The sequence below is a fragment of the Canis lupus genome, chromosome 7 (genome assembly GCF_003254725.2).
Source record: "Canis lupus dingo isolate Sandy chromosome 7, ASM325472v2, whole genome shotgun sequence".
Classification (NCBI taxonomy): domain Eukaryota; kingdom Metazoa; phylum Chordata; class Mammalia; order Carnivora; family Canidae; genus Canis; species Canis lupus.
In genome coordinates, this window is record NC_064249.1 from 22,327,950 (window position 1) to 22,342,152 (window position 14,203).

A 14,203-nucleotide genomic window follows, 5' to 3' on the forward strand; every position below is an offset into this window, starting at 1 on the left:
CACTTTAATCTGTCCTTTCCATTGTGCCAGGTGCCTACTGTTCTCTCCTTCTATTTCTACCACTTCTCCCTGCTGCACCCTCCCAAGAGTGACTGCCTCGGGATTCTAAATCCATATAAGGAGCAAGTGTCCCACCTCATAGAATCCGGTTTCCTTTTCAAGCCAAGAATGAGGACCGTGTCTGTCATGATTGGCCTCAGCCTCTCTATCGTGCTCAAACTACATCCTTGACGGTGGTGGTTTTATTTGGGCCTGCCTGAATGATGCCATTCGTACCATTTCCCTGGAGACAACACTCAGTACGATGATCAGAGCCCAGTGGAGACGATACATCCGCCTCTGGCTTCTAGGTATTGAGCAGAGACCAGACTTCCCTCGATTACTCAAAATGAATCCCAAGCCCATTCTCACCTCCTGGTTACCTACAACTGAGCAAAGACCTCCTTTCAGTTCCCTGACAATCAGAGGGCAAATGTCCAGCCATCGGAGGGCAGTGACTGTAATGCTTGGGTGCATCTCTAATCCCACGTCCGGGTCTTGGGCAGTGTTTGGCCTTCTTTGACCTGCCCAAAGTCTCTTCAGAAGTGACTCAGCTGGACTCAGACAGTTCTAGGTGACATATGACATTTCCTGACTTTTCCTTTGTCCATTTCTAGCTCATTGTCTGGCTTTTATTTCCCCACCCACGTGTCTCTGATTTCTGTGTCACCGATGCCCCAGTCACCTTCCCCCAACCCCTCAGACAAGATTTGTAGGCCAGCCTGGCACTGTTCTTTTTATCTCTGGGTGCCCTCCCCCCTGCCCTCCAGCCCCGACGGCATTGTCTGTGCCAGCTCCTGTCATTGCCATGCCGTGCACAAATGGGATTATCTTCCCATTAGCTCTCTTTTTGTTCTCCTTTTCTCTGTTTTCCTATCTGTGTGTGTATGTATGTGTGTGTCATTCTTTCTAATTACTCCTCACTTACTCACATATTCCTAACAAGGGTTCCCAGTGTATTTGTTTGGCTCCTTATTTCTCATTTATTTTTTTTCTCCCCTCCTTTTTTCTTTGCTTCCATTTCCTCCTCTTCCCTCAGGAGTCGATGCCAACGTGGCTGTCCTTTCTCCTATCCATTTCAATGTCAGACGGATCTTCATCTTAGCTCTTCGAATTAAGCCTGAAGTTCTAGTTTCCTGTCTCTTTAGAAGCCCCACTCTAACCTGATTCCAGCTGAAATATTGTCCAGTGGAAGGATAACTGACCCCTCTCTGGACGATCAGGCAGGAACTGGGGGGGTCGCACATGGATCTCCACCAGCCTCACACAGGTGTAATGGGATCAGTTCCCCCACTTGGCTTGGGAAACTCTGCAGCTTGTTCTTAGGGATTTTCTCAAGTGAAAACATGTTGACTTGATGCATTTTCACAAAAAAATGTGTGGTCAGCTGAGTACAGTGCTAGACCTCGTATGTTACACATCTGGCTAGGAGAGCAGCTGAGGGCTGAACCCTAGCCTGTGCTTGCCAAGGCAAGCAAACGCTGAGACAAAGGGTTTGTTTATCCAGATGGGCACCTTTTTCTAATTTGCACGGAGGTACTTAATGAGCTGTGCTGACCCTGAGTGTGGTCATTTCGCTCTTTGCTCCCCTTTGCTCCCCTCTTAGAAGCAGCTGTAACCTTCTTGGTTACTCGAGATGATACAAGAGCTAAATATACCATTAGTAATTGACTCGCTGATGCCTGTGCATGGAGCAGATACTTAAGAGTCATCTGGGGAGCTTATTTAAAATATGGATTTCTGATTTCTACTCTAGAAATTATAATTTCGTAGATCTGGGAGAAGGTCCAGAATCTGTACCTACAAAATGTTTCCCCAAATGATTCTGAAGCATAGGCAGACTTAAGAACCCTTCCTGAGCTGGACATGGAGGCTCTAGACCCCTCGGGTGGGCACCCTGTTACCACTGCACCATCCCTGTGGTGAAAATAAGAACAGGTTTATAGACTGTGGCTGAGTGCATCCTAAAGGATCCTTGCATTCTATTGATTTGGAAATAGAGGGCCGAGGGCCAGAGAGGTGAAGAAACTTGCTTAAGGTCACAGAGCTGGTGACCATGCTTGACAGTGATGAGTGGGTTTTGGAGCTAAATCAGTCAGGTAAATACAGATTTTAGAGAGGGTGCAATGTGAAGAGCATACAACACTCTGAAAGTCAGTTACCATCTGTAGATGAGAGGTGGATGTTCTGTGATCCCCACCTGCCTCCTCTCTGCATCTTCCTTCCCCCAGGACTAAGGGGCCTGCCCATCCCACCCTTCCCCACCCCCCCTACTCTACTGCCTCCCCCCTGGAGGAGGGTGAAGCTACCACAGTGTTCTCTGACTAGTCCAGTCACGGCACCAAGAGACTTATTTTAAACAGTGCCGGAGGCGGGAACACTCATATTTCCTCCAACATGACCACCAGGGTGAAAAAAAAAATCAACCTCAATTTACCCTCCCATCTGCTCAAGAATGGAAGATAAATTGTTTCAATTTTATAGAAATGAATGTTTTATGTCTTGCCCATGCTTTCCAGATAGTGTCCTGAATTTATATATTCTACTGAATGCATGGATATTTTCCACTAGGAATGCTCGCTGGACCTTCAGCTTCCTTGGGTTTCGGTCTAAGAATACTAGGTTTGAGAGTACTGTCATTTTCCCTGGCTTTGAAGATCTTGGCTATTTATCGTTTTTTTTTCTTTAAAATAAATAGGAAAAAAAAATCCACTCATTATCCCATGCTCAGAGAAAACTACCATTACCATTTTGGCACATTTCCTCCCAATTTCTTTTGCTATGCATCAAAAAATTTTGCTTCTCCCCCCCCCCCCGCCCCTCTCAATTCTGTGTACATTTTTGTTCTCTTTCATAATTTAACAATAAGCATGTATGACTTTTATAATCACAAAATTTGGAGAAAAAAGATAAGGAAGGAAGCTTTAGAAGTATCTTTGTGCTACATTATTTTTCTCAAAACTTTTTCCACGGGAAAGTTATTCTTCATGTCTCACTAAATCCTCAATTTTAACCTGATTATGGAGGAAAGAAGAAAGTGGTTCAGGGTCTAGCATTCAGGTCAAACTCTAATAAAACATCTCTGTTAAGTCTGGATAGCAAATGGCTGGAGGAATCGTAAGCAGTGACCCTCACATTCAGCACAGTGTTTAATGCTGTACAACTTCAATGTCACTGGAGACTTTGGCCAGTCCCTCATCAAATGCTGATTAATAGCTGTCATTTATTAAGTATGTAGTGCTGGACTCAGTCTTTTGGTTTTTTTTTTTTTTAAATATCACTAATCTTGATAAAAATCTTATGAATTGGTTAAGAGGTGAGTAGTTAGTAGTGTTTCTTCTACCTACAGTTTCTGTGAAAACAATTTTAATAAAAATAATCTTAAGGTTTTCATTTCTAGGTTAAGTATTTTGGGTTCTTGTGCAAACATTCATGCTGTAATTATTTTTTTGAAATTTTAACCTCATATAATTTCGGAAATTGGAGAGCAAACATTTTGTCACTACACATTTGTTTTTTTACTTTATTTTTTTTTCCTTTTTATAAAAGGAATGCATATAACTGGTAAAAATCTAGGGGAAAACACACACACACACATACACACAGAGAGCAGTAAAAAGAAGAAAACCTAAGCCACCTGAAATACCATTCCCTGGAGGGAACTCAGTCTGACCTTTTGTTTTGTTTATTTAGGTATAATCCTTTTTTTTTTTTTAACAAAAATTGCATCATTGTTTGTTGTAGCTCTTGCTCTGTTTTATACAGACACATGCATGCACACACATATGCATATACATATGTATGTATAATAAGGACAATGCTGGGGATCCCTGGGTGGCTCAGCGGTTTGGCGCCTGCCTTTGGCCCAGGGCACGATCCTGGAGTCCCGGGATCGAGAGTCCCGCATTGGGCCCCCGGCGGGGAGCCTGCTTCTCCCTCCTCTGCCTCTTTCTCTCTCTCTCTGTGTCTATCATAAGTATAAATAAATAAATCTTTAAAAAAAATAAGGACAATGCCTATTATTATTTGAGGCTCAGTAGTATGGTGGCCGTAGTCACAGAGTTGTGAATGGAACTTGTTCTTGTTGCCTGATGCCGACATCTAGGTTCTTATTAAACCATGATGTAGCTCAACAATAGGAATAGTCTTTTTCCTCCTATGGTCTCCTTTCCACCAAGCTTATTAACCTTTCTACAAGGTTTTCCACATCAAGAGTAGCCTTGTTTGCTTGAGGAGATACAGCCCAAACTAGGCTTTCTAGTCAAGATTGCCCTTTGGACCTAAGACCCAGATTTCAGTTGTGCAGGACCTTGGACAGCGCCCAAAGCCCCAGGGCCAGGCTAGCCTAATTAGCTCTAGAGGTGGAGGCTCCCATGGGGCTGCCCAGACCACAGTTCTCAGCATGAACTTCCTTCCAGGGACTCCCTTGTTTATAACCTCAGGAGAAGGGTGACTGTAAATGGAGTGAGTGCTCACTATTTTGGGATAGTCAAAAATGGGAACATAGTCTACAGTGAAAGCCTACCTGGAATAGAATTAACAGCAGTGTGATGAGCCATAGTACTTTGCATGCCTAATATTATAGCACTCCCCACACGGTGCCCTTCAAGTGCTGTGGTAATAATACTGATATTAGTGTTAGTAATAATAATAACTGACACTGACATAGCTCTTGTGATGCACCAGCCACTCCTCAATATTTTTCATGTATCAACACATGTAATTCTCATTTCAATGCTACAAAGTAGAAACTATTATTGATGGCCCCATTTTACAGGTGAATCTCTTGAATGCTGCAGCAATATTGAGAGTCTCAGAGGCAAGAAAAGAGACTCTTGAGGTCCATTAAGAGAACTTTCTTGTGTCCAATCCCTCAAGGGCTAAAGAGTCTCTAAATGAAATGGAAACTGGAGAGAAGCCGCAGTTCAGCCTTGTGGCTCTGGGGGCAGGGAATCCATGAGTTGATGCCTGGATTAAAACGATGACACGTTATGTAGTCTGTAGTTAAGCATCTCTTTCAGAATGATGGAGAGTCCTAGGAAAAGCGACAAGTCACTAGAGGGACCTTGCTGGGAACCTAAATGCAGTAAATGCCATTAGCTGCTGCACAATCCAGGTTTGAATAAAAGCACTCCCAACACATCATGGGGGCCCCAAGCTGGTATCTGTCTGACAGGGGCAGACGTCTGCTACTGGCTGCTCTGTGCTGTGGCCAGTGTGGAACCATGGCCACGTACTCAAGTCTAGATGGCCCATTACTGTACCAGGGGGCATGGCACAGACTAGATCATGGACTCTACACATGGATTGCATTTACTCATCTCCAGCACAATCGTGGGAGAATAAAACACCTAGTCAGATCCTTATTGTAGACAAAGATTTCAGAACTTTTACTCAATGTGTTGGGAGTGGCATTTTCATGTTTGAGGGATGGGTCCATCCATCTTCCCCAAGCTACTTGGCCTAGGAAAAAGGTTGTCTGGAATATGTTCAAAGGTTTTTCTTTCCAGGGATAGGCTTGGGTATCATTAATTGGACTTCACTTAATAGTCTTGGTGGAACCATTTCATCCGAGCTGGGAGGATATGGATACCTCACCTCCAGGAGGATTAATGTTCACCTGCTCACATTTTTATCTGTATAGGGCAACAGAGCATAATAGGAAGAGCATATTGTTGGACTCAGACAGAGTTGGGCTTAAATCTCATTTCTTCTATTTAAAAGCACTGTATTTGGGGCTGACTTCCTAACTTTTTTGAGCTTTAACTTCCTCATCAGTAAAAACAGGAATAACAGTACCTACTTCATAGAGTTGTTGTAAGGTTTATGAGGAAAACATAAGTATAATATGTTGTACTCAATAATGTCAAATAAAATATGTAAGCTCTCAATAAGTGGTGGCACTGAGTTTTGCATTGGTCATGGCCTCATGTATGTTCTTTGAACTACCACCAAATGATGTGATCTTAATGTCAATTTGGCAAGTTGGGTTTAGAATAACCTACTGTTAGAATGGAAATTTCACTAGGGCACAAACAGTGGCTTGTATTTCATTATATCATCATATGCTAAGACACTGTATCTGTTACCTTGTTTAAATATAATGTATAATATTCGCTGAGCGCTTTCCATGTGAAGGCATTATTTGTAAATGCTCTGAGTGTTCAGATCATTTCTTTCTCACATGATGCAGACAAGGAAACCATGGCACAAAGGGCCCGATGACATGCTTAAGAGGATATGGCAGGAATGGATGGCAGGAGATGGAATGACCCCAGCAGTCTGATCCTGTGTCCAGGCTCTCAGTGTGATGGATGAGGACAAGTATGGCCACAGTGTGGCCTCTCAGGATAGGCCTTCCCAGCACTCAAGGCCCCCACATTTGTTTCCAACCTGATTGAATTGCTTGCCTCCTGACCATACTTCTATTTTACCTCACACCCTCCCTACTTTTACTCAGGACCCATCCTCCCTTCCAGTTACTCCCACTATCACCCTCCTAGTTAATTCTATCCACTCTACAAGGCCCTGCCCAAATATCTGCTCCTCCATAAAACCTTCCCTCATTCCCCACTTGGAAGCCGTCTCTTACTCCTTTGGGCTGCCTCAAAACTTGTGGCAATTGCCACATTGTGCCCTGTTATTTCTACCCCTAGATAGGTCTTGACCTCTTTTAGACCATAAGACCTTTGAAGCAAGGGCTAAATTTTGAGCCTCAGTCTCAAGTACACAACTTTCTTGCATACTGTAGGTACTCGATAAGAATGGAATAGCTACTGGTGAGATTTCAAGCATTATGAGAAATGGACTAACAGGGAAATTTATGTTGGGGGCAGGCAGGAGAGAAGGTCTTGATACCACTCACAGCACATCACTTACACTGAGGACTTCCTCTGTACCAAACACTCTGTCCAGTCTTCACAACAGTTTATAAGGTGCAGTCCACTAGGAGCTAAAATATGAGAAGAACTGAGTCCATCGAACATTGATTAGGACTGTACAAGCAGATCCTCTAAATCCCTACCCACTTCCCTTGGGCAAATTACTTAAACTGTCTGTGCTGTAGCTTCTCCTCCTGTGAAATGGGGATGATAATAGTAATACCTACCTCATAAGGTACAGAGAAGTAAATGAGAATCCTGGAAAGCGTGAATATCTAATGCATGGGAGTCAGCATCAGGCATCATGATACCTGCCAGGGAGATGGTTTTCAGGAGGGATGTCTTGCTTCCATTATTTAAAATCTCTCCATTTTGCCCACTGACCAGCAGTTCCTGCTCAGCCTGGGTTTTTTGTTTGTTGGTTGGTTGGTTTGATTTGGTTTTAACCCACCTACCCCCCCACCCTCTCAGGCTCACCTTTATCAGCATCAAAGCAGTTATCCTGAAGACACACCTTGCTTTTCAAAAGCATTGTCTCCCTTTCACAAATCGTGTTTTTTAGTGGGCAGAGGAGGGTGCTGTTGGACATACAAGCCTACACTCAAGCCTCTTCCTAATTACACTGCAGTCAGATTTTCCACGCAAGCCCCTAGCGTGGCAGGATGCCCTCTTTGAAGTCATTAGTCTTCACAGCAGGGAGAACACATCATCAAAGACTCCGTTTCCCAGCAACCCCTGCTGTGCCCTTGTGCACCAGAGGATTGCAGAGGGAGAGAGCAGAGCCTACAAGTGCATTAAGTCTGCTCTTCTCTCCTCTGGCCCTGAACTGCGATTCCTTTGAACTGAAGCCCAGGGAGAGGGCTGGTGATGCTATCGCAGAACCTTTCCCCATTCTTTCAGTTTCAACCAGTTTAGCAATTAAACTTATGAGGGCCAGGGATACGGAATGTAGGACATGGTTAAAGTTCCAGTTGGTAATCTAAGGCACCGTGGGATGGGGGTTGGGAAGGGAGACAGTGGCTGTGAGGCTCCAGATATTGAAAATGTACTTGATAATGACTATGAGGAATCTGTGGTGAAGTTAAAATTCTGTGTGTGTATGTGTGTGTGTGCGCACTCACATGCGCAGAAAGAACAGCAAGAGAGTGAAAGAGAGGAGGAACGAGAGACCTCCATCCACTTTGATCAGACAAATCTGGATTTTTATCCTGGCTTTGCCTCTTACCTGCCTGTTTCTGACTTTCAGTTTCTTGATCCCTTCGAAGTTCAGTGCCTATTGCCACTGAAATAATATTTAACAAAAACACTGACTTAGACCTAGATTTTAAGTTTCAGCAGGAACCTGGGCCTTATTTCAGCAGTGATGTCCAAGGACTCTGCCTGGACTCACCTGTCTGTGGAAGATCAGGTGGTGGAGCCCCATCATGGATTCCTTTTTTTTTTTTTTTAAAGATTTATTTATTCATGAGAGAAACAGAGAGAGAGAGAGAGAGAGGCAGAGACACAGGCAGAGGGAGAAGCAGGCTCCATGCAGGGAGCCTTGATGTGGGACTCGATCCCGAATCTCCAGGATCATGCCCTGGGGCTGAAGGCGGCACTAAACCGCTGAGCCACCCAGGCTGCCCCCCCCATCATGGATTCTTAACTGGTGGAGGGGACTATTTGAGTCTGGATCTTCGGGGGCCATACAGAGGATGATGGAGGGATGCCTCAGTGGGCTCCAGCGGTGAGTGTCTCCCCCTCACCACCCTGATGTTTATCACACTGCCAGTGTCTCAAGCCAGCTATTTATCCTTCACCTGTGTCACCATCATAGGCTTCTCACCTGGCTCCCTACTTCCAGACTTGTCCTCAAATTGGTCCTCTTTAGCCACCAAAAGATCTACCCAGAGGAGCTATTCACTTTATACACTGTCCCAAAACTTACCAGTGAAACCTGTGGCCCTACAGAATAAATTTGAGGCTTTCTGAGTTGACCCCCAACCCTTTTTGACCTGGTTCCGGTCAACCCCATCAGTCGTATCATCCCGTATCTCTCTGCTGGCTTGTTATGTTCCAATGACATTGAATCTACTGTCCAGCCTGTGTGTGCATCACGCTTATCACATGCCTGGGCATTTGCTATGGGGTGTGCTGTGCCTGGTGTGGCTTTTCCCACTCCCTTCCCAAACCCACTCCCAAACTTTCCTGGCTATTCCCCCACTTACCCTTTAGGTCTGCATCCGGATAGCCCCCTCTAAGATATCTAACTGGTGCTACCCAGCATTTACAGAGGGTTCTTCTTCTGTGACCCTGGGACTCCCCATGCATATCTCTGCCATTGTTTTCATGCCATAAAATAATGATCTGATCATTCTAATAATCTGCTTTGCTAATCTGCCTTGGCCCCTGCTACGCTACCTTGCAAGTTCCTCAAGTTCAGGCCTATGTCTTATTCATCATTGTAACCCTATGGTGTTTCCTGTCACATTCAGATTAAACACCAAAAACTTGTTTGTTGAATGAATAAGTGAATGGTTGCCTGTAAGGTTATATATGCAAATTCTGTGTAAACCTCTACATGATTTTCTCAGTGCATTTCTTGGCACTTAAGTCTCTTTATCCACAAAAGAGAAATCAGCTTATTTATATTTAATATTTGGCATGGTGTTCTCTTCTGAGTTAATTCATTTTTCTTCCAAGCACCACTAAAAGCGGTGCATGTTCATGATTCATTCATTTGAAAAACATTTCAGTGACTTTCCATGTCTCAAGGATCATGTTAGGTGCCTGAAAATAAAGGAGATGAATAATCATAGCCAACAGTCATGTCGGGTTTATTATGTGGGAGGCACTGTTCAAAATACTTAACATCAACTCATTTAATCTTTACACCAGCTTTATGAAGGAGATACTATTGCTATCTACCCTCATTTTACAGTTAAAGACATTGAAGGACATAGCCTGTCCTAGCCTGAGTACTCCTGAAATGAAGCTTCAATATGAAGGCTTTGTAGGAAAGATCAATCCCAAGCGAGCAGAGTGAGGAGGGGAGAGATAATTGAGACAGGAAGGAGGAGAATCAGTGCCAAGTGTGACATTGGTAAGCTGGCCACAGTTTTACAAGAAGCCAATTTTGGACACACAGGATGTAGTATAGATAGATCTTGTGGAAATTTGTATCTCTAGACAGCCCATGAGGGTGGAGGATAGGCAGGATGGGAAAGAAGTATATCTGCTAGTTCTTTCCAGTTTCTTGGTTCTCACAGGGGTACTAATTTCTGTGAGCATCCACAATGTTAGAATGAATGGAACCCATGCTCTTCACTTTCTTCTCACCTCCCCTCCACCACATACACATAGGTTGCCACCCAGGTGAGTCTCTAATGGAGGTCAACCTCCAGTGAGGAAGTGAGAGATCTCCATTAGAATTATGAAAATTAAAAAAAAAAGAATTATGAAAATTCACATTTGACATAAATCAATGTACAAAGTGTAGGAGGTATAGGATATGAGAGAGTTGCGTTTAAGAAAGTTGAAAGCTGACTGTAAATACAGTCCATTGAATGAATGACTCAATGATGAGCACGTTGAGATGAATCAAAGAATAAGAAGGCAGCATCCCAAAGACTAAGAACAGAGTGGTCCTGATGTGGCTCCACTAATAACCAGGGTGCTGATGCGAGTTGCCTCAGCAAGATGACAAGCTGGAGAGTCCCCACTGACCCGGGTCAGGCCACCCAGTGCACACACATGAGACAGATGCATCCAGACTTTATAGCAGGGGTGTTCTGGAAGGAGAGTGTTTCTGGGAGAGCTCCTAGGTTCTTTTGGCGACAGGGGTGGACAGTGTTCAAGGATAAATACCTTGCTGCTATTTACCCCTAACAACTGTTCCAAAAACCTATCCCAGGACCTTCTTGGTTTTGCTCAGTTCCTAGTTTTTGCCACAGTGGATTTGAAAGACTTTTCCCTTGGGTTTCCTTGCACCTGCACAAAGGCACATGAGAGCTCAATTTGGTGCCATGCTGACATTCTTGTCTGTTTTCCTACTGGACTGGACAGTGGTGGGAAACTCCTTGAGGACACAGACTGTACCTCTTATTGGCTCTGTGTTGATCTTTTTGTGTTTGCAATGCCTCAATCTCTTACTCATACAGTAGGTGTTCAATAAACATCTAATCAGTGCCTGAATTAATGAATAAATAGTACCAGGTGGTTGATAGTTACACCCTGGTCATTTTTCAAGAAGGAAAAGTAATAAATTTTTCTTGCCTTTCTGAGCCTCCTTCTTTTCCCGAACCCGCCACCAAAGTAATAAGGGATGAGAGAGATTGCAACAAAGATCATCTTAAAAGAGATACTAAATCTTATTGGAAAGAGAGGAAGGGAGACAAAGGTTTCTTTTGCTATTTCATTCTAGACAGTTAAGAAGGATCCTTTCTGATCCTCATCTAGTCTGCCTTTTCTTGGCAGAAGCCATAGGGTCCCAAATGAATTTGGATGCAGAATTCTCATTCTCTCAGCTGGTATTTGTGACTCATTCACAATATTCAAGGCATATGTTTTTCCTAAAGACAGGGTTTAACCCAGGAGTCACTTCTCTGGTTATCTTTCAACTCCTGCAAGCCGTATTTAATTGTATAGAGGATAAAATGAATCTGTTTGGGATCTACTTCATTTCACTTGTTTAGGTCCAAGGTTAAATGCTGGGGGAGTGATCTGATTGGTACAAAGAACAGCTGTCATTTCTCTGCCTGCCAAGGACCTTACCTACCCTTTACTTTCTTGGCTCCTAGTGACATACAGGGCGATGTGGGACACCATAGCAACCTTTCAGGGGTTCCACGAGATGTTTTAAATTGTCAGAGGAAACAGGAATGCCTGTTAAATACCCTACTTTCTATTTTCAATATAGGGTTGTTGTTTTTTTTCAAATCACCATTGAGTTGTTATGTCAATAATAATACTTAAGTTGTTTGGACCTAACTACTTAATAAATGAAAATAGTAGCTATTTCTTTGGACCTGGAGGAGCTGTGAAACTACTATGCCACTTTGGGTCTGAGGAGCCCAGCAAATTTGGGAGCCTCTCCTTACTTCCTACAATGTCCTTAGTAAGGCAGGCATTATTTTCTCAAGTTTAGCTCTGAGGATAGATACTAAGGATCAGAGGAATTAAGTAAATCACTACAGGGTCAAATAGCTTGTAAGTGGTCAAGTCAAGATTTGAACCCAAGACTGCCAGATGCTGAAGTCTGCGAGCCTCCACAAAGGCACTGTGGTGCAAAGTTCATGAAGACCAGATTTTAGACTGACCGAGTTCATATGGGCTTTGGCAGTAATTCAGCTCAGCTTACGACCTGCCCAGAGCACATCACTGATTAGTAAGAGGAGTCCGTCTAAGCGGCATCTGGTGTCCTCACTCTGACTTAGTTCTGCATTATTTCCTCTCGCTATACACTTCTCCCTCTTCCCAGCCTTGGCCAGCCACGCGTTCTTGCTCTCCAGTGTTCGTGATTGAGACGATGAAGGTGCTTTATCACCTGAAGCACAGAGAAGTGAGGTGCTTTGGGGAGGAGTGCCCTGACTAATTATGGCCATGAAGGGTTTGGTTTACAGGGAGAGATGAAAAGAACAATCATGCACTGTGTAATTTGGATAAAGCAAACGCAAATGGGATGTGGCGTCATCTGTTAATATCTAAGCGGTATAAATGTCAGAGGAAAGGGCAGGGAAGTTATTTAGGGGATGTAACTAGGAAATGCCATAAGAGGGAGAAAGAAGTTAGGCTGAAAATGGGATGTTGATATTTATTTATTGGCCAGTGCGAGGAGGGGCGGTGGAGGGCTCTGCATTGCAAGCTTTATGTAAAGTTGGATTGGACAGAGCACTCTGGAAATACCTGGTGACACTGTCCCCCCTAGGGATTTCCTAGATAATTTTCTCTATTTGGAATCTTCATGGTTCTTTAACAACCATAGTTCTTCATTTGTCTTCCACTGTGTTCTTTGCCCTTTCTCTGTTTTCCCTTCCTGTTCATTTATATCCATTCCAGGCTCTTCTTCCCATTTTTTTTTTTTCCTTTTTCCCTCTTACTGCCTTCTGTCCCCTCATCCTCACAGTCACTTTTGATTTGCCTTTTCTCCCCCCTCTGGTTATTCGCACCCGCCCATCTTCCTCCGCGTCTTTCTCTGGTACCTGGAGTGTTCCAGGTTTCCGGGCCATTGCTCTTCCTCTCTCTTCTTCCAAAATAGAAGACGAAATTTGCCACTCTGACAAAGAGAACAAAAGCAGCGAGTCCCTGCCCAAGTTACAAGGACAGCATTTTCTCTTTTTAGGGGGTTTTAATTTTAAAAGGAAAAAAAATGCAGCCTCTTCTCCCTCCCCCTGCTGTGCATTCACTGCTTTCTGGGCTGGGAGCGTCAGCTGAGGGACAGCCAGATAAAAAGCCACTCCTCGGTTCTGATCATTTCTGCTCTCGTGTTTCCTTCCAGCCTCAGCTCCTTTTTAGTGCATTTTTTTTGGAAATCCAGGCAGAAACTGGTAGCATTAGCATTTTTAATAAAGGACGCTGGAGAAGAGAGAGGCAGCTCAAGGAAGCTGAAGCAGGGAAGATGAAGCCCAAATCCACTGACAGTCGAAACTGCCTTTTGGAGCTAGGGTGCTCTGGGCGGGGGCCGGGGGAGGCAGACAAGGGAAGTGGTCGTCTTAGGAGAAGCATTCAGGCTGATATAATTGGAGCTTTGAGCACAAGCGGTCACAGTTGGGAGGTGGGAAATTGCTGTGCTAGATTGAGTTTGGCTCAACTTGATACTGAGGCCCGGCATTGTGAAATGTTTTCTAATTTAGCTCATTTTCCCTGTCTTCCTGGAATGAGCCATTATTCGTCCATTACCGGTGAAAATCATGGTCCTGGCTAACCCCTTGTCTTCTTTTCTCTTCTTCTTCCTCCCCCTGTGCTCCATAGGAAGGGAGAAGAAATAAACAGGAGGGAAGGGGCTGCACCTATTCTTGCTTTAGAAAAAGCTTGGAGACCCAGAGTGGCTGACATCATCTTTACCTATTTCATTTTTCCAGGGATACGAATGCAAAAGTTTAATGGAGTTGCTAGGTTTATGTTTTGTCTGGTAGACCATTGTACCTCTGCAGGATGAAGCTTAATTGGCTCTTTTGCTACCATTGAAAAGGAGAAAAAATGTCTCCTTGCAGAGGTTACTGTTCTGTAAAGAAAGTGCCAGTGATTAGATCTAATGCCTTTGACAGCTGGATAAAAAGTTGCTAAATAAGAGTAGATTGGATGCA

The 14,203-nt window shown here is 43.9% G+C and overlaps 1 protein-coding gene and 1 long non-coding RNA gene across 7 annotated transcripts in view; one reads left to right on the forward strand and one right to left on the reverse strand.

Moving 5' to 3' along the window:
- The window catches only part of ASTN1 (astrotactin 1), a 299,150-nt gene that overhangs the window by 161,187 nt on the left and 123,760 nt on the right, over positions 1-14,203 (forward strand). The window lies entirely within an intron of this gene.
- On the reverse strand, positions 4,737-7,796 carry LOC112648559 (uncharacterized). 2 transcript variants are annotated; one of them, XR_003129130.3, is made up of 3 exons: positions 7,398-7,792; positions 6,919-6,991; positions 4,737-5,074 (listed from the first exon to the last, which is right to left on the reverse strand). It is a non-coding gene; the product is annotated as an uncharacterized LOC112648559 (long non-coding RNA). The 2 variants fall into 2 exon arrangements; XR_007411901.1 differs by lacking the exon at positions 6,919-6,991 and having other exon boundaries at positions 7,398-7,796.